The sequence below is a fragment of the Chiroxiphia lanceolata genome, chromosome 3, assembly GCF_009829145.1.
Source record: "Chiroxiphia lanceolata isolate bChiLan1 chromosome 3, bChiLan1.pri, whole genome shotgun sequence".
NCBI lineage: Eukaryota > Metazoa > Chordata > Aves > Passeriformes > Pipridae > Chiroxiphia > Chiroxiphia lanceolata.
In genome coordinates this window covers 69,270,706-69,297,665 of record NC_045639.1, presented here as the reverse complement: position 1 = coordinate 69,297,665, position 26,960 = coordinate 69,270,706, and the positions used below count along the sequence as shown (strand labels likewise).

The window sequence follows — 26,960 nt, the reverse complement described above, 5'->3', positions numbered from 1 at the left end:
AACAGAGAAGAAAAACCTGACTGTTCTTAATGGGAAAAAACACCAAAACAAAATAGCAGATGAGTGTCTTAGCAGCTGAAATCTGAATTTTCCACGATATATCTGAGCAACTAGAAATAGCTGAAGTCATTGTTTAAGATGTGCAGTTGCTTCTAACCTGCAGAGAAGCGTGCAAATAGAAGCATAGCATCTTAGATTTCAGCTGAAACATCAAAAAGCCCTGAACTTGTGGGGAGGTATCCCTGCCTAAATTCAGAGGGCAAAGAGCTGTGCATTTCCAGGCCCCTTGAGCTTCAAGGCCTGTGTTTGAAACATTCACAGCTCTCCCAGGAAGAGGAAACTATAGGAAATGGACGAGTGCACAGTGCCACACCTGGCACAGGAAGATGGTCAAGTTTTCTGTACAGCAGTCCCTCTATTCACTTCACAGCTTTATCCTCCTCTGATCTTGATGGCTGTAACCAACTACAGAGTCTAGATAGACAGGGACAGAACACCAAATTGTACAGCATAAGTCACACTTAGAAATATAAAAAGGTGTTACAATAGGCAAGAGTTTCAAGGGGAGCGCGGACTGGCAAAGAGCAGTCTGACTAGGGAGAAAAAATAAAACATGGATCACCCCAAGGTTTTCTGTCCTACATCAGTCATGCTTCTTGTTACTCCTTGCAGTTGCATAAGTATTTGATTTGGAGGGTGGCCATTCTGTGACTGCCTGCCATGTGCTATGGTCAGTGCAAGACTTACAGTGCCACGTGAATATCTGCTCTGAAATCTACAACGCTGCTTTAGAGAAATCTCATCAAATGAGGGGTCTTCTCACACTGTCATCAGCTTAGCTGAGGGAGTTTTAAATTCAGCCAAGATTCCCCTCCCAGCATTCAAGTATACTTCTCTAATCAGTTCCTAAATCCATTATGAATTTTTGATCTAGAGGCTGCATGACCTTTTCTAGGACTTTGATACAAGAAAAATAAATAACTGCTGAGCCTCTGAGCTCAGCTGCTATGTCAAGATAAATTCAAAATGTTCTCTTGATGTCCAGTACTTCTTGGATTCAGTGGGTTAGGGACAGAGACTGGGCAAAATTGTTTCCTTGTTTCATATTTTTTGCAATTATTTTTAAACTCCCTGGGAATTTGGAATGCCACAGGCAACCATACAGTGGAATCAGAGATCCTTATAGATGAGAAAGTCAAGTTCTCATGATTATTCTAACTCAAAATAAAAGATCGAAAACAGTTTGAAGTGGGAAGAGTGAAAAGAACATCTGTGAAAAGAAACAAAATTTGCAGAGACTGTTTATGTACTATAATGGCTGTAGGAAAACAAATTCTAGAGCAAAATCCTGAAGCATGGAGTGGTACAAACCCAGCTCCAGACTGGCTTGAAGAAATTCCAGGATGTTTACAATCCAGCAGTGAGAAATGCCTCTTTTCATTGATTTATATCTCTAAGGAAGTCAGGAAAGCAGGTAGTTTTCAGGAGCATCACTTTGTCAGCTAACCTTCTTCCAAGTTTCAAGATTCAACTAAGTCAAGCAGCTCTGCTCTTCAAGTCTGAACTTCATCTATCGGTTGAGAAACATCATCCAAGCAGAACCTTTGTGAAGCAAATTGTGGTTTTTTTCCCCACTAGCAAGTTATTGCATCTGTGTGGCACCGCATCTCCTTGGAGCCACAAGAAGGAACTTTCCTGATTTTGAGGCCTTCCTCAAGACTTCTCTCTCAGAGACAGAGAAGATTCAAAGTTTGCACTGCTCAACAGTGAACAACAATAAGCAGCAACAAGGAAGCACTTTTTTCACTCTGAAGACAGGGAAGTTTCCCAGGGGGGCTGTAGAGTTTCCAGCCAGCTGAATTTTGAAAGTCAAGGCCCTGAGCAACCTAACCTAATAGGACCTGTTTCAAGTGGTGGTTTGACAAGATGACAGTTTGTTCCCATTTCTTGGCAGTTTGTTCCAACCAGAATTGTTCTATGATTCTAAGAAACATGCTTCTTCTCTTTCCTGTTGCTGTTCTTGGCTACGTTCTTTCATTAAGGTCAGCCATGGAGACTAAGCTGGTCTTAGCTGATGCATCTTTGAAGGGTAATTAGAACACAACCATCTGACTGAGGTCTGCTGATAAACTTTTTTTCTTGGTGTTATATGGTACCACTATTTCTGAATTATGGCTCTCCTTCACCTGTGAGCACCATAGTTTTGTCACACCCCACACAAAGATCAGTTGATCTGTAAGGACACTGGACAACTTTTAGGATGAAACTATCATTACTATCATCAAAAAGAAAACTAGAAATAGATCCTATTCTCTTCTGTAGTAATCAAAGTCACCACAAAATCTCGTGGGCTAATGAACTCAAGCTCTGGCCTGGGGCTCATCTTTGGCCCTACAACTAAATTATAGTTAAATAATTTTTCTTTGTATTTCTCAGTACAAGGATATAGGTGCAAACTTACAACATGAACAATTGTCAGAAAAGCTGACCCGAAGAGAGAAAACTGTTTAAAAGAATGAGCTGCAGTAGGGTTTAGCCAGGTACAATTGTTCAGGACTTTTCATCTGCTTGGTCAGCTTCTTTGTAAAATTCTGATCTTGACTATCTTATCTTTTCTTACCTTATCTTATCTCTAAGAGTATAAATTTTACAGAAAGACACGTAAACATCTGCTAGCAGATGTTTCTGTATGATGTAACAACATCTGGGTTTTTTTAAATGGCAGAAAGGAACAAGTCTTTGAAAGGGCCAGTCTTTGATTTTTAGCTTTCTACCCTGCAGGCTATCTGATTCTGAAGTCTTCTGCCAGCGGAGAATAAGCCAGTTTTCATCTGCAATCTGCACATTCTGCCTGAAGAAAAGACACCAGTCCGATACTGTGCTTGGCCAAAGGAAAGGAGGGACACAGTCTTCTGCTGGCATGTTTTTTTCCCAAGGGTAATGGTAATTGATTGGTACTAGCCAGAAATGTATATATTGATGGTTTCCTAGAGGGAAAAGCAAGATGAGCCTACAAACTGCTCCAGATCTGCTGCCTTTTTTTTGCAGCTTGAAAGAGTTTTCTCTGAATTACTTCCTTCTAGTTGGGGCATGTCACTAATTACCTCCTGTTCTTCTCTGTCTCCTTCTATGAGAGCAGTGCAGCTCAGCAGCACAGACACGTCACCCATGATGTGCCATATTTCCATAGCAATGTAGGACTGGAAGCCTGTTGGAAGCTGATGCCTCTGGAAGTGTTGCATACAATACAGCCAGACAAGCAGCAAAGCTTGTCACATAGTGTGTAAAGGAGGAACAGAAAAGTGGTATAGTATACAGGAGTATTAACTATCTTTAGCATTAACCATCTCTCAGATACAAGCAAACCATCTGAGTTCCATGTGGCAAGTGTGCCAGTCAGACATCCTGGGAATGGATAGAAAGATTTTAGTGATTGGACACCCCCACCACTTTGGGAAGTATGTACTCTCTCTGCATTACTTTTGCTCTTGATCTTCTATAAAACTAGCATGCTTTTTTTTGTACCCTGTGTTTTTAAATTAGACCTTTTTATTCCTTCTACTCTAGGTTTTAGCTCAACCACTCTTCAACAGAATGAAACAGCTACACAAGAGCAGATGCCACTGGAGCAAATGAAAACACATTCCTCGCCCTGAGGCCCAGCATGCTGTTCTCTGTCAATGCTTCTCATATTGCTAGTCTCCACACCAGAGGAAGACAAACACATATCAACTATATAATCAACTATATCTCTGTATTTCCCGTCAGCTAAAAAAAAAATTAAAACTGAAAAAAGCTAAAACATAAAACTTTGTGAAGTTCTCATTGAAAACCAAAATTGATCAAGACAGCACCACTTACCAAAATTTCCCCCCCAAAGAGAGTAAGTTTACATTCACCACATTTCCTCAAAAATGGCTTGAAAACATACCCTGTAAAATAAGAGAGAAAGTAGAAGAAATAATTAGTGACTGGAACACCACAATTATGTTACGCTTTTTTCTCACTCTGCTAACATCTATCACCAACTTCCACTATTTTTCCTGTTTTAGGGAAGGAGGTAATTGGATTTGAACCTTCACAACTAATTATTTTCTACTGGTATTATGCAAAATATTAAAATAATTGCAGGACTCCCTCAGACTGCTCAGACACATCACTGTCACTGACATGATGGCTATTCAGACTTCAGGGAGACAAGGTCAACGACATGAAACGCGCAACAGCACACAGCAAGTGTGTCAATTATTTTAGATTCAACCCTAAAAAAAATGGTCAGCCCCATATCTCTTAGTGATTTTAACAAACTGGTTTTGAAATTTGATTCACGTAGGTTCTTGACAGCCACCTTGTTTGAAAACTACACAAGAAAAATAAAGGGGCTGTGCCACACTACATTTTTATACTATATTAATTACTTGGCATTCTCTGGAAGAACAAAGAGGGAGAAGAAGGAAGTCAAAACAATATCCAGTTTGACACACACTAGGGCCTATTTGAAGAAGATAGAAAACAAAAATGACAAATGCCACCATTTCGCCAACCCCGAGTAATTTCAAATGACAGCTATGCCTTATTTTTCCTTGAGGTAAAATCTTTGAAAGAACAACTAGTGAAGCACAGACTAACAATGATATTAAAACATTTAGTTTGTAAACTCCCAGAAGACCGAGGAGTAATGATTCTGCTGGTGTCCACATTTGGGAATGGTAACTGTGTAGCAAACGGAGGATACACTTTTCAGTGCCCAGGTGTCCACATCAGTGAAGGCAGACTGAATTTGAACTGCTTTAAAGTCCCATTCTCCCCCAAGTACATCGCCGAACTTTCCACAAGGCAGGTATCTGTGAAATTACTGCTAGATGAGTAACTTTACAGCTATACACAGATGACTTGGAGCCCTGCACTACTGATCGTAAAAACCTGTTTCAGCTGCAGAAACAGCAAATCTTTGCGCCAGCACCTCTCCTGAAGGATGCTGTAAGCATCAACAGGAAAGGAAAGGAAAGGGGAATGGCTTCATAGGTCGAATTGCTTCTACTGGTCATCTTTAAATGAGGAGTTATGAAAATAGAATTTCCATTAAGCAATATACAAATGAATATTCCTCTAAAACACGACAATTGGATCACATTGCTCTAAATCCTGATTAGCAAGCAGACATCTGATATCATAAAGCTGAGACTCCATTTGGGTGGAGGGTTCAGGTTCAAGGAAAAAAAAAAGAATCATTACAAATCAGAGGAGGCTGTTGAGAGAGGTATTAGGAACACACTTTTTATCAGTAAAGTACAAACCAAAGCGCCTTCTTCTCTGCTTGCTTTCTTTGTTTAGGGCTTGAGAAAAAACCTGAGCATTTCAAGGAATAAAGAGGAAAAATGAACACCCCTCCTCCCCCATTACTTTTTGTATATCTTGGCAGAATTTTTGAAAACACTGAAAAAAATTGGGTCTTAACTGCTTTGCTCAAACTGAGGGAAGGTGGTTATTATTCTGGTGCCATCCACTTCCCTCCCTAGCTTCCAGGCATTTGGCCCGGAAAGAAAAAATCAAGTTAAGAAACTCTACTTCTGCCTCCAAACTAATTGGATAACATCTGCATGCAGAAAAGTTAGAGGCTTAAGAAATGAGCCAGGTCCAAAACAATCCAACAGCATCTCGACTCCAGATTAGCTCATTATTTTCTTCTACACCAGGAGACTGATTTAATAATTTCCTCAGAGAAGTGACAAATAAGGGAAACTCTGTACTCCATGCTGCTGGTGCCATAAATACTTGAGACAGGGGCTGGCACCACTGCCAAAAGGAGCTGAACCCCTGACCAGCACTGGTGTGGAACTTCTGGATGCAGCCCCAGCAGTACTTCCTCCTTCCCTTGCCCCTGCACAAATGCCTGTGCAGCGACCAGGATTGAAATCAATTGGGGGAATTCTTCAGTCTAGTTTGCAAATAAGTAAAAACCAACAACAACCCCCCCAAAAAAACAACAACAAAAACATAAATAAAAAAAAAAGAAAAGAAAAAAAGAAGCCTATGCTGGTTCTAGGGTAAAAGGATGGAAAGGATGGAAATGATGACAGGTCCACTTATTTGGCTGTGGCGCTTGTTTCAACCTACAGTGGAATTCCACTGTTACAGTACAGGATTGCAGGCAGCTACTTTAATACATGCCAAAGGAGTCTAGTCCAAGCCCTCCACTGAGACCATGTATGACAAAAACTAGCAAGGAGTGCCTAGTTAAATCTGAGGCAGAGACAAAATTTGCCATGCCTCTAGCCTTGCAAGATCTTCAGAATTTTGGGGGTAGAAAGCTTAAAAGTTTTCAGGGGATGTCTTTGGCTTTGGTACAACACATGCCCTGTCTCTTTGGCTACAACGGAGATGAGAGGTTTGAAAGTGGAGCAGCAGGAAGGGAGAAGGGAAGAGAAACTCTTTGCTACATAATTAAGGGCAAGGGCTGGACATGGCTTGCAGAGTAAACCAAAAATTATTCACTCTTTCTTTGTATTCAGCTGGGGGCCTGTACAGAACTCAGTTTTAGTCTTAATGATTTTCATTCTACCTAAGCATGTAGGAGGAATATTTCTTTTTCTTTTTTTTTTTTTTTTTTTTTTTTAAGGCTCTGGATCATGTTACATATCTCCAAATTCGGACCAGCACTTTTCAGAAGAGCTTTGGAAAAGTACAGCTTTGGAAAGTACAGCATAGGAGATGCAAAATAAATTAATATAGGTTTCGAAGCATACCAATATAGGCTTCTTTTACAATTAGTATAATAAATAGAAGAGGTGACAAAAGGCTTGTCTGACCAGAATTACTAAAAAATGAAAGCTTGTCTTCCCAAGTTTCTGTGCTTGGGAAAATGAAAATCTGGAAGCAGCCATGTGACTATTCAGTGAAAGGTGCCCTTCTTATGAATGTCTATTTTCACAAATAGTTGTTCTAACAGAGACATTTACCATAAACTATTTTGATATGCTTTGGTTATGAAGAGCTGCTTATAAGTGTACAAAGGTATACCTTAATATCCAACAGGTTGCTGGCACCAACTGAATGGCTTATAGTATATGTTTGGATTTATTTGTTACCGTGGCCAGGGGAAGGAAGAGAAGTTGCAGGTGAAGGAAAATGCTAAAAAAGAAAATCTTTTCTGAAAAAAAACTCCCGTTCTGCTTGCCAACTAAAATCAAATAAAAAATGAAGCTGTTTTAAAGTAGAAGCAATTGAATAGTACTATATTTAAGCAACCTCAGCCTCCTATAAGAAGCTGGAATTGCTACCCATTCCAGTCCAAAACATTTATAACAGAGTCACGCCAAACTGTGACACACACATCACTGCCAATACAGAAGCAGTGTCCAAACGAAAGCTATCCAAGCATCTCCTCCTAAATGGTAAGATATAGAAAATTCTTAGCACACCAACACACATGGAAAGTTGAGTTGAATCTCCAAGAGACTTGATTTGAAACATTAAAGAAAAACAAAACACTCTTGGGAGGTAGTCAGAGTTATCTGCTAGGAACAGCCTTTTCCTGTAGGCAGCAGGATCTTCAACAAATTGTCATCTTTCACCAAAAACACATATTCCCCTCCCAGTGTTACATATATACCAGCAGTGTATTTATGTAGCCTTGTATAAAAATTACTTTCTTTTTATGAAGAAAGAAGTATTTTGTGAAACAGAATGTGGTGAGTAGCATAACTACATATCATTTGCATGTTCAGTTTCATGACATTGTCTGCTCCATGAGACAACCTCTGTTTTGCCTCATCAACTTTCAGATATGTTTATGTCAGTTCATACTGGGATCAGAATTAAGTTTATTACTACCGGCTAAAGAGAAATCACTGACAGTAGACACAGTAACTCATTTTTGCTCAATTCTGCACTCCCAAAACCGTTTGCATGCACCAACTTCAAGGATCTTTGGATCAAGTGTACTGTGAAAAATCCTAGTGTGAACCCACAAAACTCCTGAGTTTAATTGAAGCAAAAAATTGTTCAGTAACAATTCACCCACCCTTTAAAATAGATATTAACATGTATGAAAGCATAAAAACAGCCACACAGAGTATTCTGGTCTGGTACATGTTGCAGCTCAAACGAGATTCACCCTGCTGGAGGAAGTGGCTGGTTGAAGTCATAAGTGACCTTACATACTTTTCAAATGCTAGTAGATGCAATTTAGTTTATGATACTCAAACACAGAAGAATATCTACATAAACATCTGTCAATTTTATATTAGCAACATGCTTCTGCTGTTGTTTTTTCAAATCTCAAGAAGAAGCAGGCATTCCTGGTGCTTGGGCTACTATTTTACTTGGCAAAAACTGGGAAGATCAAGTCTTTCATGTTGGAGAACAGTTTACAAATGAACATGTCTGGATCAGCATGTGTAACATAAATAAGCTGGATCCACTTCGTAAAGTGTTGGTTGGTCTGCAGAGCAATAGCCTGTCTAATGCCATGCTTATGTTACAATACATCATACTACATAGATTTTGGGCCATGAATTGGTCTAGAAGGTACTTTTCAGTATTAGGTTACCATGGCCCTATAACAGAGTCTTGAGTTACCCTTTTTAAACAGGTTGAGGACTCTGTTACCCAGGACACTGCTGACACCGGTGTTCGAACAAATGTATGGAGGTGTATGTGTTCAGTTTTTAATAGGGTGCATGTTTTCCGCCTATTCCCACCACCTAAGATTTGTAATCTTACTAAAACCAAAACCAAACAATCCCCCTCAACCAAACAAAACCAAAAAAAGCCTTCTGAAAGCAACATTGAACAGAAGAAGAAAAACAATCTCCTGCATGATGATTTTATATGGCCAGTTTATAAAGGAACTGCACATCTTAACTTACATAAAGTAATCTTTTACAGTGCAGTGCCAGATTACATATAAAGACCCCTTATCCCGTGAACATCTGAAAGCTTTCTAACAATAAAACATTTAAGGTTTAAGGGAAGCTTATAGGCTTGCTATTAGATAGAGACAAAAGCCTCCCTGTTGGCCTGAAACTACGCTTTTCTAAGTGATGGTCCCAGATAGCTGGCACACAATATGAAAAAGCCTGGTCATCAACAGGCTTGGGGAGAGAGCTGTGGGAGAGAGCTGAGGACAGAAAGAGGGAGCTTCCATCAAAATCAACTCTTGCAACAAGTCCAGGCATAACCCTGGAAAACAGCAAAGGAAAAAAGAAAGCAAACAGCAACACTATTAGAAGACTCATACTAAGACTAAACACTACTATTGTCCTCCCATGCAAGAGTGCCAAAACTTGGAAAGAGGACGGTGGCTATGGGACAGGTACCCTGAATTATTTTTTCATGTGATAGTCACTGGATTTCTGAAAGAGTTACTTGAAAGCTTCATGCACATGCACGATGTAAATAAGGATAACTAAGGTCCCTCTCTAAAAAGGAGTCCAAAAGTAGATTAGTAGTTTCAAAACAAGAATATTTATCTGTACCATGAAACTCATTGCTGTCCAAAAACACACCTTTCAACCTGCTGCCCTTTCCATTTGGAGAAGAAGGAACTCAGATGCAAAGCCACTTTTGCAGTGGCAACAAATCTTAAGAAACAGGAAACTTGGGAGAAGAACACCAGGAAAATACAGAGGCTTTCCCTGAATTTTTTCTGCTTTTATAAAAGGGAGCTATGAAGAGAAAGAAACCTACAAACTCTGTTAAAGATCCTAAGCTGAACTGTGACAGTGTTTTTTCTGTGACACTTCAATATCCTCACACATTGGCTGTATTGACTTATCTTTGACTGATATGCTGCTGTTAGCTGGTCCACACGTCCTGTGGCTGTTGAAGAGGATTGCTTCCTGTCCTTCACCCTAGGATGCTTCCCTCCTACAGGCAGTGTAAGTCCCTTGATATTGACAGCTCGGTATTGGTGATATTAGTACCTTTTCCCCCTCTCAACTTTCAAGCTGGATAAACTAAACAAAATCTTCATTCACAGTTCCTTTACCAGGCTTCAGCTTGCTTTGTAACACAGTAGACAGCTGAAAGCATAAAGAAGCTAGGGTCTGAAAACACGGCACCATCTAACCAAGCACTCCTGCATGGAAAGAGCCAATACAGGTAGAATGTGTGGATGTGTATAGACAGGTAGCAGGGGCAAATGCAGTGAATCAGAAGATGCCAACAGCATTAAGAAACCCTTGCTGGGACAGCTGGTGGTTATGGTGAGCAAATGGAGCACAACATGGTGAGGACACTGGTGACAGAAAGGCAATCGTGATGGCACTCACGGCCCATTCCTAAATCCCGTCTTTTTGTTCTGAGAAGAACCCACGACCTGTCGCATCCCAGGCCATTCACGCTGCAGGGGAGAGAGGAAGTGTGTAGCTCTGTGTGAGCTGAAAGCCAGAGTGTGTTCTGCACACCTCAGTCTCCCCACTGGAACTGCCTGCCCCTGCGTCAGGTGGCTGTCGGCAATCACGAGGGCTCAGCAATCCATAGGGAAAGCTATTAGCAAGCTCAATACCGAGTATGCACTCAGACTGAAAATGTTACTCACATGTGACAAACGTGATAGTACCAATGTACTTTAGTTCTCAAAATAGTAGGAAAATTACTTCATTAATTGCAGGAAGAGTGCTTGCATTCCTCTTTGCAAAAAAATAAGAAGTACTATGCCCCAAACAATTTTTTAAAAAATAAATGAATGGAGCCCATAGTCCTAAAAATAGATTGAACTCTCCAACCCTCTCAGCTGGCTCCTAGAGATGCTGCTGGGCACCCCTGGGGCTGAGAGAGAGCACAAGCAGATAGTGAGGCAGGGAGGTGGTGGCTAGAGCCAGCGCTGTGTCCTTCTCCCGCACCCACAGCCTGCATATCCTTACCTGCCCAATACCTCAGTGGCATCAGTGAAACACTTTTATGGCTAGAAATAAGCATTCACATTATTCTGAAAGTTTAAAAAGACAGCAAAGAGGAAAAAAGCATGCATAATGTAAGGTTTCAGAAGCTTCTATTTTACTAATTGATTTTGCAGTGTCTCTCAAAAAAGAAAACATTTTTTTCTGGAGATACATGATTGGCCTGGAAGCAGAACCTTTAGCAGAAACTGGCTAAACAGCGTATTTACAAACCTTCTGGAGAGGCGGTAAAGGCCATTTAGAAGTGCAATTACATTACAAGGCAAATGTAGGGGTTTTATATACAAAAATCTGTTTTTGTAAACAATTGTTATTATAAACAATTTTCCCTTTCCCTCTTAAGTGAGAATCTTACTTATGCAATAAATATTTTTGCACTTCGATCAATGTGCAAGATTTTAATTAAGGACATTATATCCATGATATACAATGAAAATGAACACACCCATATGGAGTATATATAGACTAGAGATGCTAATATGGCAATAATATAGTACCCATAATGTAAGCCATTACCATTGTGCAAGAAATCATAAAAAATATACTCATAGGAAGAAACAGTCTCAAGTCCTGGCAAATTTACCTCCAGGCCTCTAAGGTTTAAAGAACCAGAAGACATCCACTTTGAACAAATTCGGGATGAAGAGGGAACTGTGTATTACTAAGGACTTCTTGTAGTTAAACCAATACAGAGATTTAGCTAATTTTGAGTGTCTCAAATAATATTTATATCTTGTACATGTAATACATAAATGGATTGATTGTTCCATAGTGTGTACATTTGGTTTTCCTAACTACCATAATTTCAAATTGTTAGAGTGAAAAGAAAGCATGGCACAGTCTGCAACTGCACCCCACAAGCTGGGGGACTGTGGGGACAGGCAAGGCGTGTCTTTGCAGAAGCTACTCCACCTACATGTGGTCGCATTTCCTGATTTGAAATATTAAAATGTTGAAAAGAGGATGAAATAGTGCAAAAGTGAACTATCCGTAAACCTATTTCTGTATCAAAGAAAGCCTATGAAGCGAAAAGTAAACAGTGTAAGAAAAGGATATAGCAACAGGATTAGAACACAAACAATCAGAATGCTGCACTGTAAACTAATTATTAACTACAACAAGCTGAAAATAAACTGTTTCCTTTTTGCCATGTTCACTTTAATCTTCTGAGAGGCAGGAAGGGGGAAGACAGGAGGAGGCAGCAGTTTCATACTTGTGGAGTTTATCAAATCCCAGATCGGATGATTAGAGCAAAGCTAAAATGAAAACATCCTCTCTCCCCACCTCCCTCCCTCTCCAGAAAGGAAGTACAGCCTTTAGGACCAATCTGCACTATTTGTTTGCTGCTCTTTAAAGGATTACTCTGGAGAGTATTTTTCTTAAGCTGTTTTTATCTCTTTCTGGAAGTTTCAAAATAAACAAGAGTACTGGAAATAGAAGAACAAAAAACTTGACTTTCTGGTTTATTTTTTTTTCTAGTGAGACAAGTAAAGCAAATAAATGAGGTCCTTCCCCATCACACAAGACAAAACGGAAGGAAATATAAGCTTTAAATCTGAGAAGCATCTTTGCCAAACCTAGGAAAAATCACCAATGGGCTGAGGGTGGGGAAAAGTGGAGAGGGAAGGGAAAAAAGAGAAGGGTGTCCCTCATACTACTCAGTTGATTATTTATTTACTTACTTTAATGATGAGATTTCATGTTGTTGGTTTCTATACTCAGGAAATAAATAAATAAAAGGAACAGCCACAAAAAAATCACTGTATTTTGACAGTTTACTTTCAAAAAAACCCCAAATAACCAACCCTGCTCTCTAGTGGCTTCCAAAAAAGTCTCTCCCATAGTGGAAAACAGGAAATTAAATGCTCAGGACACCAGAAGTACTAATGAAGTACCAGTAGTACTAATGAAATACCAGAAGTATGGATGAAAAGATTTTGCATGGACATAATGCTTCAGCCTCAAGCCCAAGATCAAGTCTTTATACATTCACATTGCCCTTAAAAACATCAGGTTTCCCCTTAGAAAGCAAGTGTCCCAGTGTGAACCAGAATAAACACAAGGTTCACATAGTTCCAGGATTGTGCTACATTAATATAAATCTCTTTGCAATGTAAAAGCCACACAAAAGCATTTATTTTGCTGAAATATTCTATGGATTTAAAATGTCATTACTATTCAGTATAACTCTCTTACTTTTTTTTTCTTTTGTTTTCCAAGATTAAGCAAATGCCTGATCAGTGGAACTAATGAAACTGGATTTCCAGCTCATTTGGGCTCATGATGCTAAATTTACAATGAGAGTCCCTCCCAGACTGCATCCTGGTGCTCCTGGCTCTCCCATAGTCCCAGATGCCCAGTACCCAGTCACATTTGCTGTGCAAGCTCTGCTGCAGCTGCTGGTTGACTGCTCTGGGGATGCCTGCGGCACCCTGTCCCTGCTGCCCCTACATCCAGCCCATCTCCTCACAGCAGTTAATAGACAGGAGAAAGAACCAGGAAATCCAATGCTGCCCCCAAAGGCCCCTCCCTGGTTGGAGACAGCCTGCAAAGTTATAAAGACAAGGACTGGCGCACAAACACACCGAGTTAACAGCCTAACCTGCACTTCCTCAGGAAACGAGGCTAAAAAATCTGTTTTTTCTCCTGCTATGCCTCCTTCTACACTCCCAACTATGCAGCTGCAGCTTTAAAAAGAGTAGCAGAGACAGTAAAGCTTAAGGGCCTATATCCCCAAACAGCATCTGGATTTCTGTCTCAGACGTGTTTCAGAAGTGTCATTGGTTTCCTTTTTAATATTGATGTTTTATTGCTGCACAAAGTCAGTCTTCACTCATAGAGCGATACATTGCTCTTATATACTCCAAGAAGATCCTTAATGAGGATATTCTGGTTTCTTGATATTCAGAGGCCTTCTGTTGGTATCAGCAGATCAGCATATGCTCAAATGCACAGCACACAAAAAATGAAAAGTCAGCTCTCCCTATTAAAACAGAGCCACAGGACTAAAATGGACCTTGACTGACCATCTAGGCAGCTTTCCTGCTCAAGGCAGGATCAACTACACTTATGTTATTCTTTTTATTAGGCTACCTGACCCAGCTGGGGAAAAACAGATATGCTTTGGGGCTCAGAGTCCCTTCATGAGCCTGAAACGTCATCCCTGTGTCACTCTGGTCCAGCCCTCAGACATGCCAATTGGTCTGGTAAGAGATCCCTGCCTGCAAACCCTGCCTTCCTTGCATTGCCATGGTTACAATGCTGCTATTACCATGCATGTTGAGCCTATTTTTAAAAGCCTGCAATGACAGAAGATGCTGGTTAAGGCCTTAATCTCAATAAGGTCTAAATTTACTACAATGAGTGCTTACTACTTGTACAAGTGCTACACTCTGAAAGTGAAACATGGCTGGTGAGGTGCTCTGTGTTGCCTGCATCCCAGAGAACAAAAAAAAAAAAAAAAAAAAGGAAAGAGTATTTTAAAGGAGAGACCTAAAGGAGAAGAAGAAAGTAGTCCTGCCAACATTAACAGGATGGGTTAGGTCAGCAGAAAGATGCCCTCTTGGAGCAGGCTGACAGATGGGAAGTAGAGAGGGAGTGAGAGGCTTTGGTGATAAAGATAGGTACCTTGTGCTGAATGATAAAGAAATCAGTAGAGGAACACATAGGGGAGGTTGCACTTAAAAAATGAGGAAATGGGACAAATTCCATTTGTAAAGACATTCTGAACAGATGGAATTATAATTTGAAAAGGCTAGAGAAAATGATGTTGCTATAATTTAAGACATCAAATGAGTGCTTAGATGTGAATTTCAACTGTGTGGTCTGGATTTCAACTGTGTGATCTGGATAACATAGGGCATTTATTAAGAGACAGTATGCAGCAAGAATCTGCTGATCTCAGAGTCAAGACAGAGAGAATAGAGAGATGGACAGCTCTTGGCCTGGTTGAGGGACACTGGTGTTGTCCATGGCAACAGAGGCGTGAGATAGTGGAGAGCTGCAGGTGGAGAGAGAAAGGGATGTATCAATGGATATCTGTTTAGTCATGTTGAATGAGACTTGATGGCTTGGTATCTACAAAGAAGTGAAGAAAGACTAATTGAGGTTCTAGGTTAGATGAGGAGAGAAAGGACTAGTTTTATGTTCCAATCTTAACAATCTTATATATTTACATATCTATGACTCATGATTTTATAGATATATATTTGCATAAGTACATATTCGCATACATACATGTAATAGCTCTGCCTATGGCACTCTGTCTATGGCAAAGGAATCAGAGATAAAGTTATATCAGAAGAACAGGAAAAGAGAAAGAACACAGCCCTGCACTCCCTGACAAAAAATGAATGAAGTGGAAAAAAGCCTTTCTCCTTTCTTTTTCTTAGCATGACTGGTTACAAAGCACATAGTAGCAAAATGCTTTCCTGTTAGCCCCGTGGAAAGTTTAAGCAGTCAAAAAAAATTTAGCAATTGTTGTAACCAGCACTGCATCATGCAGCTCAACAAATCTGTCCACATTCAGAGGGCAGGTGTCCCATGCACCCACGCTGGCACACACCTCACAGGACGTGGGAGCAGCTACTGGCCCTGTCAGCAGTGGCTTATCTGATACAACTCCCTTCACAGTACTGGAGATGTGTATTTTGGTCCAGTGATGGATGCGTGTGTAGCCATGTATCAAATTTGTCAGCATGCTGAGTGCTGGAAACAAATGGCACTTTCAGAGCAGTGCATCTGGGTCACTGCCTGCTCTCGCTGTGCCTGTGAGGACTGTGGGGAAAAAGAGTGGAGCAGGGAGAAGCAGGCTGCAGATTTGAGGAGCTGTGCTGGCAGGTATTATCTAGGCCACTGTTTGTAAACTGGATACTCTCACCCTGGAACAACAAAAGTGGATTTTTGGTACTGTAAGGGTAAGTCTTTTGCACCCCACTGTGATGAAGTGACAGTGGTTTATTTTCTCCCTGCTCTCAGTTTTCCAGGTATAACCAGGATAATAAAAGCACATTCAACCTCCCTCCCATCTCTAGTAAAATAGACCATAAATTGCTGAGAAATAACACACAGAAAGCACTCACAGGCTCCACTTTTTAGTGCTGTAACTACTTTGGACTTGTGCATTTAGGAAATGTCACATTTGGTTTTGACCTAGAATCGAATTCACTCTGCCTCAGTGAAACACAAGACACACCATTCATGTGGTGCCTGGAGCGCAGCCTCCAGCTGCAGAATGTGGGTTACCAGAAGCAGGAGACATCTGAGAAGGAGCATTCAGAACAGCACGTGTGCCACTTTCAGCCACGAACACATTTGATTATGAACTCTACAAAATATGTGAATGGTACAGGCTGATGGTACAATCTCTGGAAGTACATATCCATAACAATCCTACGGAGAAAAAGAGGGATGCACGCCTGAGAGTTACAAAGAGATAAGACTTCTTTTTTCTTTTTGAGTATTCAAACCAGCTAATTTCCCCTCCAAAAACCATTGCACAATCTGTGAGCCACTGCAAGGGCAAGTGGCGAAGATTTCAACAGTAAACACCATAATCAGCTAATCAACGGCAAATTGTCAATAGAATTTGGGACCACGACAGTCCCACAAAGCCAATGGCACTGCAGCTGACAGCCTATGCAGAAATGCCACCTGCCATGTCAACATGCCCTACTCCCTCCACACTGCAGTATTCACCTTGGATGGCAGACGATGTGCTTGGTCTGCTTCCTCTCCCCATGTTACACATGCTCATCCACTGCTTACTCCACTTTTAACTCACCTATGCAGACATAGAGCTATAGCAAGCTATAGCAAGCACACTTCATGCATGAAAGGGTATCGAGAAAGGGAATTGTATTTGACCTTGTCATACATGTGTATGGAGAGGGAAGTCTTCACAAGCAGTCTCCACAAGCAGTTTCCACAAGCAGACAGATGCATTTTAAAAAAGGATAAAAAGCAGGAGAGAGCATGCTTCTTCATAAACACGTGTGTTTTATCAACTGCCTGAACACCAAAGCATTTCCCTTTTCCAGGCAGACACCTCTGGGTCACATCTTTCAGCTCTGTTAAAATTTCAGCAACTTCCCATTTTATGTGAAGAGGGGAAAGAGACATGGACTGAGAGCATCAGATAGTCAAATGCGGAAACACATTTAAACAGAAACAGGAAAATCTTCTCCCTAGGAGAGGACTTCCAGTACTAGGACTATGTAAAAGGAAGAAAATAAAAAGCTGCAGAGCAACAGATGAATATCATACATCTGGGATCATTTATGTCTGTAGAGCTTCTAGCAGTAACAGAAGACATTTTCCTCCTGGGCAAGTTCTTTCTCACTCTAGGATTCACAGCGGAGCAATTACGAGCTTCCTAAAAGCCCTGCAACGCTTTCAAGGCTTGCAGTAGCTACAGCTTCTGACCCAGACTGACTGCAAGCATTAGAGAGAAGAGCAGTAGAAAACATTGCAGCCTACTTGAAGGGTTAAACACCGATGAGTGTGGACTTCAGAAAGTCCTGCCCTACTTGCCTTAAAAATGTCCAGCGGTCCTTTTGATACCGATGATGTAAAAATTTAAAGCTGTAGCAGGCCTGTTTATGAAGGCTGACCCCCTCACTCCATCAAGAGAACAATGTTGCCCTGCAAGTGTGAGGCTTACCTCTCATTTTGTGGGGGGAAGTGCCGGCATCAGCACATACAAAGTAACAAGGGCATACAAAGCATTTTGTAGACTTGGAACAAAACCCTATTTGTAGGATTCACTTAGTGAAAGAATTTATGTTAACAGAGCAAGCTATTTATAGCAACTCTCCATAGAAAAAAACCTGTCTCTTGGTTCCTGTCCTCATGAAACACAGCTTTCTAAGCAGAGAAACCCTCTCTTTACTCTGAAAGCATGGGTTAAGGGGGGCATGGAGAAAGGGAAGGTGCTCCCCGACATACACCCTGCTGGCTCCAGTTATACTAGAGATAAGGTCTCCCTGTGCTGTTAGCACAAAAGAGGACTCATGGTTTGAGTCCCAGCACAGTCGCAGCACCCTTCCCCAGCCCCCTTGGCTGGACAGTCATGGTGAGAGAGCTGCCTATGCCACGGCCTATTGCTCACAGCTCCAAGCTGGGCCTGTCCTTGGTGATGGATGCACAGAATGGAGCAGGACTGCTCTTTCCCAGGTTCCTCATGCCTCATATGTTTAATTACAGGCTCTTATGCAACATTAATCCAAATAATATCTAAGGAAGACTACAATTCCTTGAAACAAGAAGCAGGACAAACCAGGACAGAGAGATGCCAGTCTCTCCCCAGCCAGCCCTTCAGAATATCCCAAACCAGAGCAAGTGCACATATTCTCACCTTTCATACATTCTCTGAAACGAAAGTATACATACTTTAATTCTGGTCACATACAACTAGCCAGCTAGAAACTCACATTCTTGTATACACACCTCATCATGTTAGCAAAATCATCACACAAAATCTCACCTATTTGTTACAAATGACCCAGATCCACAGTCTGCTTATTATCCAAGCTTAATTAATTATTTCTGCAAGTTTGCTCAGGCGAGGAGCTGAGCAAACTGCAGGCACATGACTGCACCCTCAGCAAGTTTGCCAACACCACCAAGTTGAGTGATGCAGTTGACACACTGGAGGGAAGGGATGCCACCCAGAGAGACCTGGACAGGCTTGAAGGTGGGACTGTGCAAACCTCATGAAGTTCAACAAGGCCATGTGCAAGATCCTACACCTGAGTTGGGGCAATCCCAAGAGAAAATACAGACTGGATGGAGAATGGATTGAGAGCAGCCTGGAGGAGGAGGACTTGGAAGTGTTGGTGGATGAGAAGCTCAACATGGCCCAGCAACATGCGTTCGCAGCCCAGAAAGCCAACCGTGTCTTGAGCTGCACCAAAAGCAGTGTGACCAGCAGGTTGAGAGAGGTGATTCTCCCCCTCTAATCTGCTCTTGTGAGACCTCACTTGGAGTACTGCATCCAGTTCTGGGGCCCTCAGCATAAGAAGGATGTGGACCTGTTGAAGCAAGTCCAGAGGAGGGCCATGAAGATGATCAGGAGGCTGGGGCACCTCTCCTATGACAACAGCCTGAGACAGCTGGGATTTTTCAGCCTCGAAAAGAGTAGGTTCCAGGAAGACCTTAAAGCAGCCTTCCAATACCTAAAGGGGGATACAAGAGAGCTGGAGAGGGGCCTTCTACAAAGGCATATAGTGATAGGACAAGCAATGGCTTTAAACTGAAAGAGAGTAGGTTTAGATGAGATATTAGGAAGAATTTCTTTATTCAGAGGGTGGTGAGGCACTAGAACAGGTTGCCCAGAGAAGTTGTGAATGCCCCATCACATCGAGCATTGAAGGTCAGGTTGGATGAGGCTCTGAGCAACCTGGTCTAATGGAAGGTGTCCCTGCCTACGTCAGGAGGGTTGAAAATAGATAACCTTTAAGGTCACTTCCCATCCAAACCATTCTATGATTCTGTGAAAACAAAAAGCTGTTTTAGAAAACAAAGCAAAATGGAGCAGATTCACCGTTTCAAAGTACAAAAAAAGTAGATGAATAAATCAGAAACTAAAACATGCACACGTAGACAAACTCCAAATTTCTTCTGTTTAAGTACTTCCACAAATAAGATGCAATTGATTCTCTACATCCATATAGGTAAGAGTTCTGCTGGTGGGCTTTTAAAACTCAAGATCAGTGCTATCTGGCCAATAAACTATAGCATGGTGTTTAGAGATTACAGTTTAGACTGACTTAGAGAAGAAGAAAAGAAAGAAAAAACTATTTTTGATCTACAGAAACTTTTTACATTTTGGCATTGTTTTAGACTAAAATCTCACTTTTCCCTCTTGGGATCCTACATATCCTACATATCCTCACTGCTCCCTGCCCTTTCCAAACACAGGCTCTCATTGCATACTCTTGTCAATAAATCTTGTCCACTAACAGCTTTCCAATAAAATCCCTCATAGATGATTCCCTCATACTGCTTCTTTTCAGTATCTCATGCTGACACTCTTTGTTGGTTTAAAAGAAAAGGCATATCTTAAATCTAATGATTGTACCAATAACCCTAAATTAGACTAATGGGAACTCTGAACTGAAAATAAAGCTTTAAAAGCTATAGGGTATACATATATCGGTAGACTTTATTAAACTATAAATCTGTTGATTACAATCTTATTTTGTAAAGACAGAATTATCTTAAGCCAATTCGTTGCCCAACATAATAGCATTTGGTGTCTATAATGAAAATTAGATTGTATCAGGGTAAATTTGTTTATAATTTTAGATCAACAGAATTAGATAAAGTGTTCACATAGAAAAAATAATGAAATGCAATAAGTTTTTCTTTCATTTTTGTGACATAGTATTTGTTACTCTCCAAGTCATAAGCAAGCAACTTGTTTCATAGTACTTGAAACATTGTTTGAAAAGAGAAAATTCTCCCTCTGTCTTTTATGAAGGGTTAAATTAAGCTGATACATGGTATCACCTATTGTAAACATGTAGTTCCAAAACAAATTGGAAATGCTGATGAAGAAAAACCCTGAAGTCTCCCTCTCTCAGATGCAGAGGCTGTTCTGCTGCAATTCGTCACTACCTCAGTTCAACTGATTTGCCTGTCACTTACACTGCACTGACCGCTGAGTCTTAGAAACGTGGGGATTTAAAATCAATCACTCCAAAATGTTTTGGTTTAAATTATGAAACAGTAGTGGGAGAGTGAGTGAGAGCAGGAACTTCAGAAGTTGGCTGTGTCACTCCAGAAGACCTGTCTTGAACCATGGTTCGGAGAGAAAAGCAGAGAGCACCCAAAGTTTTTACACCTTTGCACTCAACAGAAGTAGAAAGGTACACACACTAAAATACAAGTGATATTTTCTTGGAGTCCTTCAGACTTACAGATCGTTGACTCAGAGACTTTGCACTTATTCATTGATGGCCGACCAAATCACAAACCTCCTGTACAAAAAACATCATGCAAGCTTCCACATGGCCTTTTCACCACCCCCATCTTCCTTCACAGCAATGTCCATGTGATACAGTTGTGTTCATATCATCCCTAGGTCTTGGTCATGGTGGCATTCAGCTTCCTTCAGGAGGAAATAAATTACATTTGCTCTGCCTCAAGCCATGGTTTCTACATACGGGCTGTTTGGGAGGATTGTGAGGAGATGAAGTGATGGTGGTGTGCAGCCAAAGCTGCTTTTAAGTTTTTGCTCTGCCCTGCTCAGCCCTTCCATAATGACTCAGTTTCTTTACAGTGGATGGAAATCAACTGCAGAATAAGTAAGTTTTCCTTCTGGCAACCGGTATTTTCATTTCTCTCTGTCCAGTGTCATAGGCAAGGAAGGATAGGAAGGGGAAGGGAGATCCCACTAGCCTCAGCTATTTATTTAGATTTGCTACAAACATTCAGAGGTCTCAATTGCCCTATTACCCAAATGGTAAACAGCACTCCAAGATGCACTCCAAGAAAGTATCTCCCAAGCCTACTCTGAACAACAAAAATAACTACTGCCAGCACCAACTGTCATATGTCAAAACTCAATGCTATTCTTGGAGGAGATGCCAGCTCAGGAATTTTTCTTTCTTTTTTTTTTTTTTTTTTCTTAAAGCAAAATAATTTCAAACCAGTCCAACCAGCACATGTGATGTTCATGATGGTCTTGCCAGCCACTAATTTTCTAAATGATAATTACTGGCAGTTTATCAATCTTAACAGTTTGAGACAGGCAGTTTGACAATCTAACGGATGCTGCTGAACCAAAATACAGTTCCCACGGGCTCTCTTGTGTACTTTTTCCTTCCTGCTGGTTGGAGAATTTCAAGTGCTCAGCTGTGATCTGGCAAATCCTTATCCTGGCCCTGCACTGCTCCTTAGAGCACTGCCAGCACGGTTCCATTACATCTCCATAGCATACTCCATTAATAAAAAAAAAAATATTTTTACAATGTATTAATTGTACCCCCTCTGACACATGACAGCAAATAGCTCTGGCAAACAACTGCACTTCAATGAATAAAAAGTTTGTTTGACCAAAGAGTAATCGGAGTTGCTTGGCACTGAAGATGAATACAGCAAGGCTCCAGCTGATACATCTTGCACAGACAATCTTATCAGGTCTCCTGTACTTATCTGTGTATACAAATCACAGCAAATAACCTTTCTTGAAGCTTTGGGCTCTTTTAAGTTTTCTTAAAAGATTTTTGGGCAAACTGAAATATTACACTCTTCAGACTCTGAATGACTGAATTTATCTACTAGCCCTTTATACTCAGTAAGCCAGTGAAGTGTCTTCACAGATGAATGTTGACAAGTTCTATTTTTTCCTTTAGCAGATACAGAATTTTTATTAAATTTTTATTAAACACACATTACACAAATACCAGCAAGGAAAAAAAAAAGAAGATACTTTTTATGCTTTTTTTTTTTTCTTTTAACCTCAAAACTGATCCTTCATATTGCACTAAAAAGCTGTAGGTCTATATCTTAGATTTTGGTGAGTTGAGGAAGCAAACCCTACAATATATTGGAAAAGGAAACCCAAGTGCTTCTCCAGATGACCCCCTTGATTCCTTCTCTGCCAGGGAGCTGCTCTCCAGCTCTGAAGCCAGAGAGCACCTGTAGCAGGTCTATGCCCAGCTGGGGAATACCCCATGCCCATTAGCACCATTGCTCAGAACGTGGCTGATATATGAGGTGAAAGCAGGACCTGTGGTCCCATGCACACCCCAGAGGCTCTCAGCAGAGACTACAGACAGGTAGCCCAGCTTCAGCCTCTTCTGCCCACCTGACAACTCCCCTCATTGTCTTTTGAGAGGAGAGACTCCTTTTGCTGGAGGGTGCTTAGAAAACAGCATGCAAAGCATCATCTTTGTCTAATTACAAAACCCCAAACTGTGGGAGAGGAACTAAAGAGGACACACACCGGAAGGCAGGTTGATAGCAGATCAAAAATTCATGCCTGTGTAGGAACCTCAGAAGAAATTCTGAACTGTGGAGAAAGAGGTATGGGAGAAAAAATGTACCTCCTTCTGCCTACTAGTGTCAGAAGGTGAAGGAAATGTGTATGACAATGTCAGATGATGCTGCCCAGTTACTGGAGGGAATTTCCAGGACAGTGAAGAAGGTCAGAAGTGGATATGAGGAGGAAGTTATCTCCAGAAAAAAAATCCCCACCAACGCTTCTCTCTCACACAGTGACACAAGAGCTTACCACTGATAGTTTCTGTTCTACAACCTGCACAATGCTCCCCTGGTGGGGATCAGGGCAGGAGGGCACAGCTGGCAGCAGGTGTGAAAACCAACAGGTCAAAAATGTACATGTGTTTGGGTTCTGGAAACACCAAATCTAGTCTCTTCTCCGGGAGGTGTGGGGAGACTTTCTACAGAGCTTCTCCACTGCTGCACACCTCATAGCCAAGACTCCAACAGTTCTATCTTAGGATATCTGTGTGCACATGCCCTGAATACTCATAAGATTGAACCTCATCCAGCAAGAAATACCCAGACTCTGGTCAGGCAACACAGGGAGACAGAGTCCCATGGGCTTGTAAGAGAGCTTTGACAAGCAGTTGTCTAAATATGAACTTGCAGCATCATCTACTTCATACCACCATTTTCTTCCGAGTAAGTACTTCTTCCTGCTACAAAGCATATCACTTGCTTTTTCAGAGGAGTAAGTGGTTTCAGTGGAGGGAGCAGCTAAAACATCCGTCTGGACTACATCCCTCTGGAAGGGTGAATGCAGATGCAGGCTGTGTCAGCTACAAATCCCCTGTACAAACACGAGTGACCAGTGCTAGCAGTGGCTCTCACCTTATTGCTCTGTGGAGGCAGTTGTGACTGCATGAGGCTTTGAGAGGAAGCCTGTGTTGCTATGGAGGCAGGCTCTAGTTTCACTTTCTCTTCCATTCAGGCTTCTGCATAATAAGTAAGGAGAACTTCACCTCAGGGTAGTAAAAAGCAGTCTAACAATTTTGTGGCTTCCCTTTAATTTGTGCACTCTGCTCTCATCTCTGCTTTTACATGGGAAGATGGTTTGTAGCTTTCTCAGCTGTGACAAACTGTGAAGACGAATGTGTCAACTGTTGTTAAAAGATTTAGGAACAAATCACAAAAATGGTATTTGGGAAACTGGCTTTTAAATCCTATTCATTATAAGTTTAAATCCTTAAGGACTGCCTTGACTTTAGCTCTACAACTTTAACAGGGTAGCCAACAGTATTTTGAATAATCACATGTTCCTTCAGCTTTGTGTTTTTACTTCCATGAAAGAGAATGTGGGAAAATAACTAGATTGTGCTTCTAATTTAACTTGAAAATGAGAAAGTCTGTGGTATACACAAGCAACTGAACATGAAGGATTTAAAATATTTTGCATTAATATTTCTGAATGCAATCTGCACTAGAAACACCCATCCAGACAGCTAAACACAGTTGCAAGCAGACATTAGATTTACACAAGCATGCAAAACACAGAAGCTTTCCTTACTTGTAACCTGATTTACATGAGTGACCACACAACTCTCAGATTGTGAAACATCTGTGTCAATCTGATTTCTCTTTCCCTTTGAGCTTATCTCCTTGCCTTTCTCTGTAGCTGTGATTAGTCATGTGTGCTTGGGAGAGGAAGATTACTTGGTAACAGCAAGGTCAGTGGCTGCATTTATCTGTTTCTGTGGTCACTCTATGTTCCTCAGTGCACCCAAAAATAATATCCTCTGAGTCTCACCACGTTCAGTAGACCATACAAAGAAAAGTCAGGTCATACTTGAATAGGCTTTTGCCACCAGTGGGGATGGCAACTCACTAAACAACCCCCCATCTATTTTGAGGTGGGGAGTTTAAGTGATTACCTGAGCATGGTGCCGGAGACAGAGGAACTGCAGATATCATTGAACTTTCACTGAGAAAGAAAAAAAAGGAAGTTTCCTTCCTTGCAAGTGTAAAGACCTTGACAAAGTGTTAGGGACCAACATTTCTTCAGGAGATAAAGGGAGCAGTGAGGAATGAAATTCATTCCCCTTCCATAGGCTATGTGGTATCTGAGATGCCTACTGCCAATTCCCCCAGCAGCGTGTTCCTAGAATAGTAGAGAAAGGGGGAAAATAACCCAGGGCTCACCAAGGACACTAACAACTTCAGCAACACAATGTTCTCTTACCTGTAATTTAATACATTGGGCCAGATATCTCATGAAAGAAAAAGCCTTCCAGTTTCAAAAGCTTTACTGTGCTGCTCTTTCATGGGAGATTTCTACTGACATCCAAATCCCACTGGAAGCACCTAAGCACCTCATTATTCCTAACAGAAAAGTGTCCCAAAAAGAAAAACATTCCACTAAGCACCCTAAGATCTCATAGTCCACGTTTGCCCAGCTCTCAAAACTAATATTGAAAAAGGGTAAATAATTTGGGATTCCACACATGTGCTTTTCCTCTATTACATGAGATAATAAAAGCTCAAGGCGTCAGTTTGCAGAATTAAAAATACAACAACAACCCCAAAACTATTCAATCTATATATCTTGGGGAAACAGCACTTGTACAATTTAAAATTGCTTGTCTAATCTTACTCGGAGCCTCAAATGGAAACATTATGAATATCTCCTACTCCTAACAAAATCCCACTTAAAAAGTAGGACTCTACTCTGAGCTAGCGAAGTATACTCACTCACCCTATGAAACATTTTGAGGTCTATGCAAATAAGGATTATACAAAACAGCTCTAAAAAAATCAATGACAGTTATTATTTTAATTTTTTAAAAAGTGATTAGTTATCCTAGGCATACAATTTAGCATTTGGATGAGGCTGGATTTTTCCAGGCAGTTTCCTCAAATAGCCCAAAAAAGCACAAGTCACTTTGTGGCAGCATCACCTTTGGTTGCCCAATAAACAGTTAAGAGATCAAAATTATAAGCATCCTTACTTCTTAGGAAGCCTGGTATGGGGAGAGGTAGTTGGAGAAGAATGAAATCTTAAACCCTCATCTGAACGTCCCACAAGACACACATTCTTACAATCAAAGTAAGAACCTAATATGCTCTCAGATTAATTACACACTGTTATGTGTCCCTAGCAATGCCCTAGTTGGCGAGCCTCGCAATGCATATCTCAAGTATAGGACAGTGATCTGGGCTGCCAAGGCACTGCACACCAGACAGCCCTCTTCCTTCACACCTGAGCAGGACATTCTTGAGCAGTGCTGCAAAAAGCACCACTGCGCAGAAGGAAAGCCAGAAACATGGAGGAATCATCTCTTTTTCCTCAAGGCCACATGATTCTCAAGATGGTTACTGTTATTGCACCATCAGTTATAAGCTCCTACACAGGAGGTTAATGGCAGCTACTTTCCTTCACACTTACTACTGAGAAACATTTCACAGAAACAGATAATCTTTACTATTTATTCACCAGTTTCCTTTCACAGTTTAAAAATCAGTAGGCAGTATTAACTCTTATCTGCAGATTTGTCTTCACACATTCGTTCTCTTCAGCAATTCAATTATTTTCTTGTAGGAAATCACTCTCATTTCCATCATCTCTTCCTCTGCAGTCACTCCAGAAAAAGACAAAGATGTATGATTAATTTAGATATTGGCCATGTGCCATGAGATCAGAGTTTTTATTCCAATGCTTCCTCTCACCTCTACCTCTCCAAGTCCACTATGACGTGCAGTTACCGTGACTTACTCAACAGTCAGTAGGAGAGCTATGCATAGGATGGCAGCTCTATAGAAATGATCACAGAATCACAGAATCTGCTGAGTTGGAAGGGACCCACAAGGATCATTGAGTCCAATCCTTAGCTTTAGGATTTTCTGCAGGAAATAAGTCATCTGCCTGTATCTGAAACAGTGCTGTAGTTACACCAATGGATAGCCAGCCAAGAGGTAACTCTGCACAAGTGACACTGTGTGGGAAGGAGACCGCTCAGTGTTTGGAAGGGGTCACAGAGTGACACCTCATAGACCAGTCTCTCACTTGAGCAGAGAAGAGTTGCAGTAAATGCCACCACACCGGAAGGAGCA

General features: G+C 41.1%; 1 protein-coding gene across 4 annotated transcripts in view; it reads right to left on the bottom strand.

Annotated features, from left to right (window-relative positions):
• Positions 1 to 26,960, bottom strand: part of FYN (FYN proto-oncogene, Src family tyrosine kinase) — a 143,521-nt gene that overhangs the window by 78,511 nt on the left and 38,050 nt on the right. For all 4 annotated transcript variants that reach the window (XM_032682669.1, XM_032682665.1, XM_032682667.1 and 1 more), the window contains exon 2: positions 3,862 to 3,932. The gene's annotated coding sequence lies outside the window, so the exon portion shown is untranslated. The remainder of the gene's footprint in view (positions 1 to 3,861; positions 3,933 to 26,960) is intronic.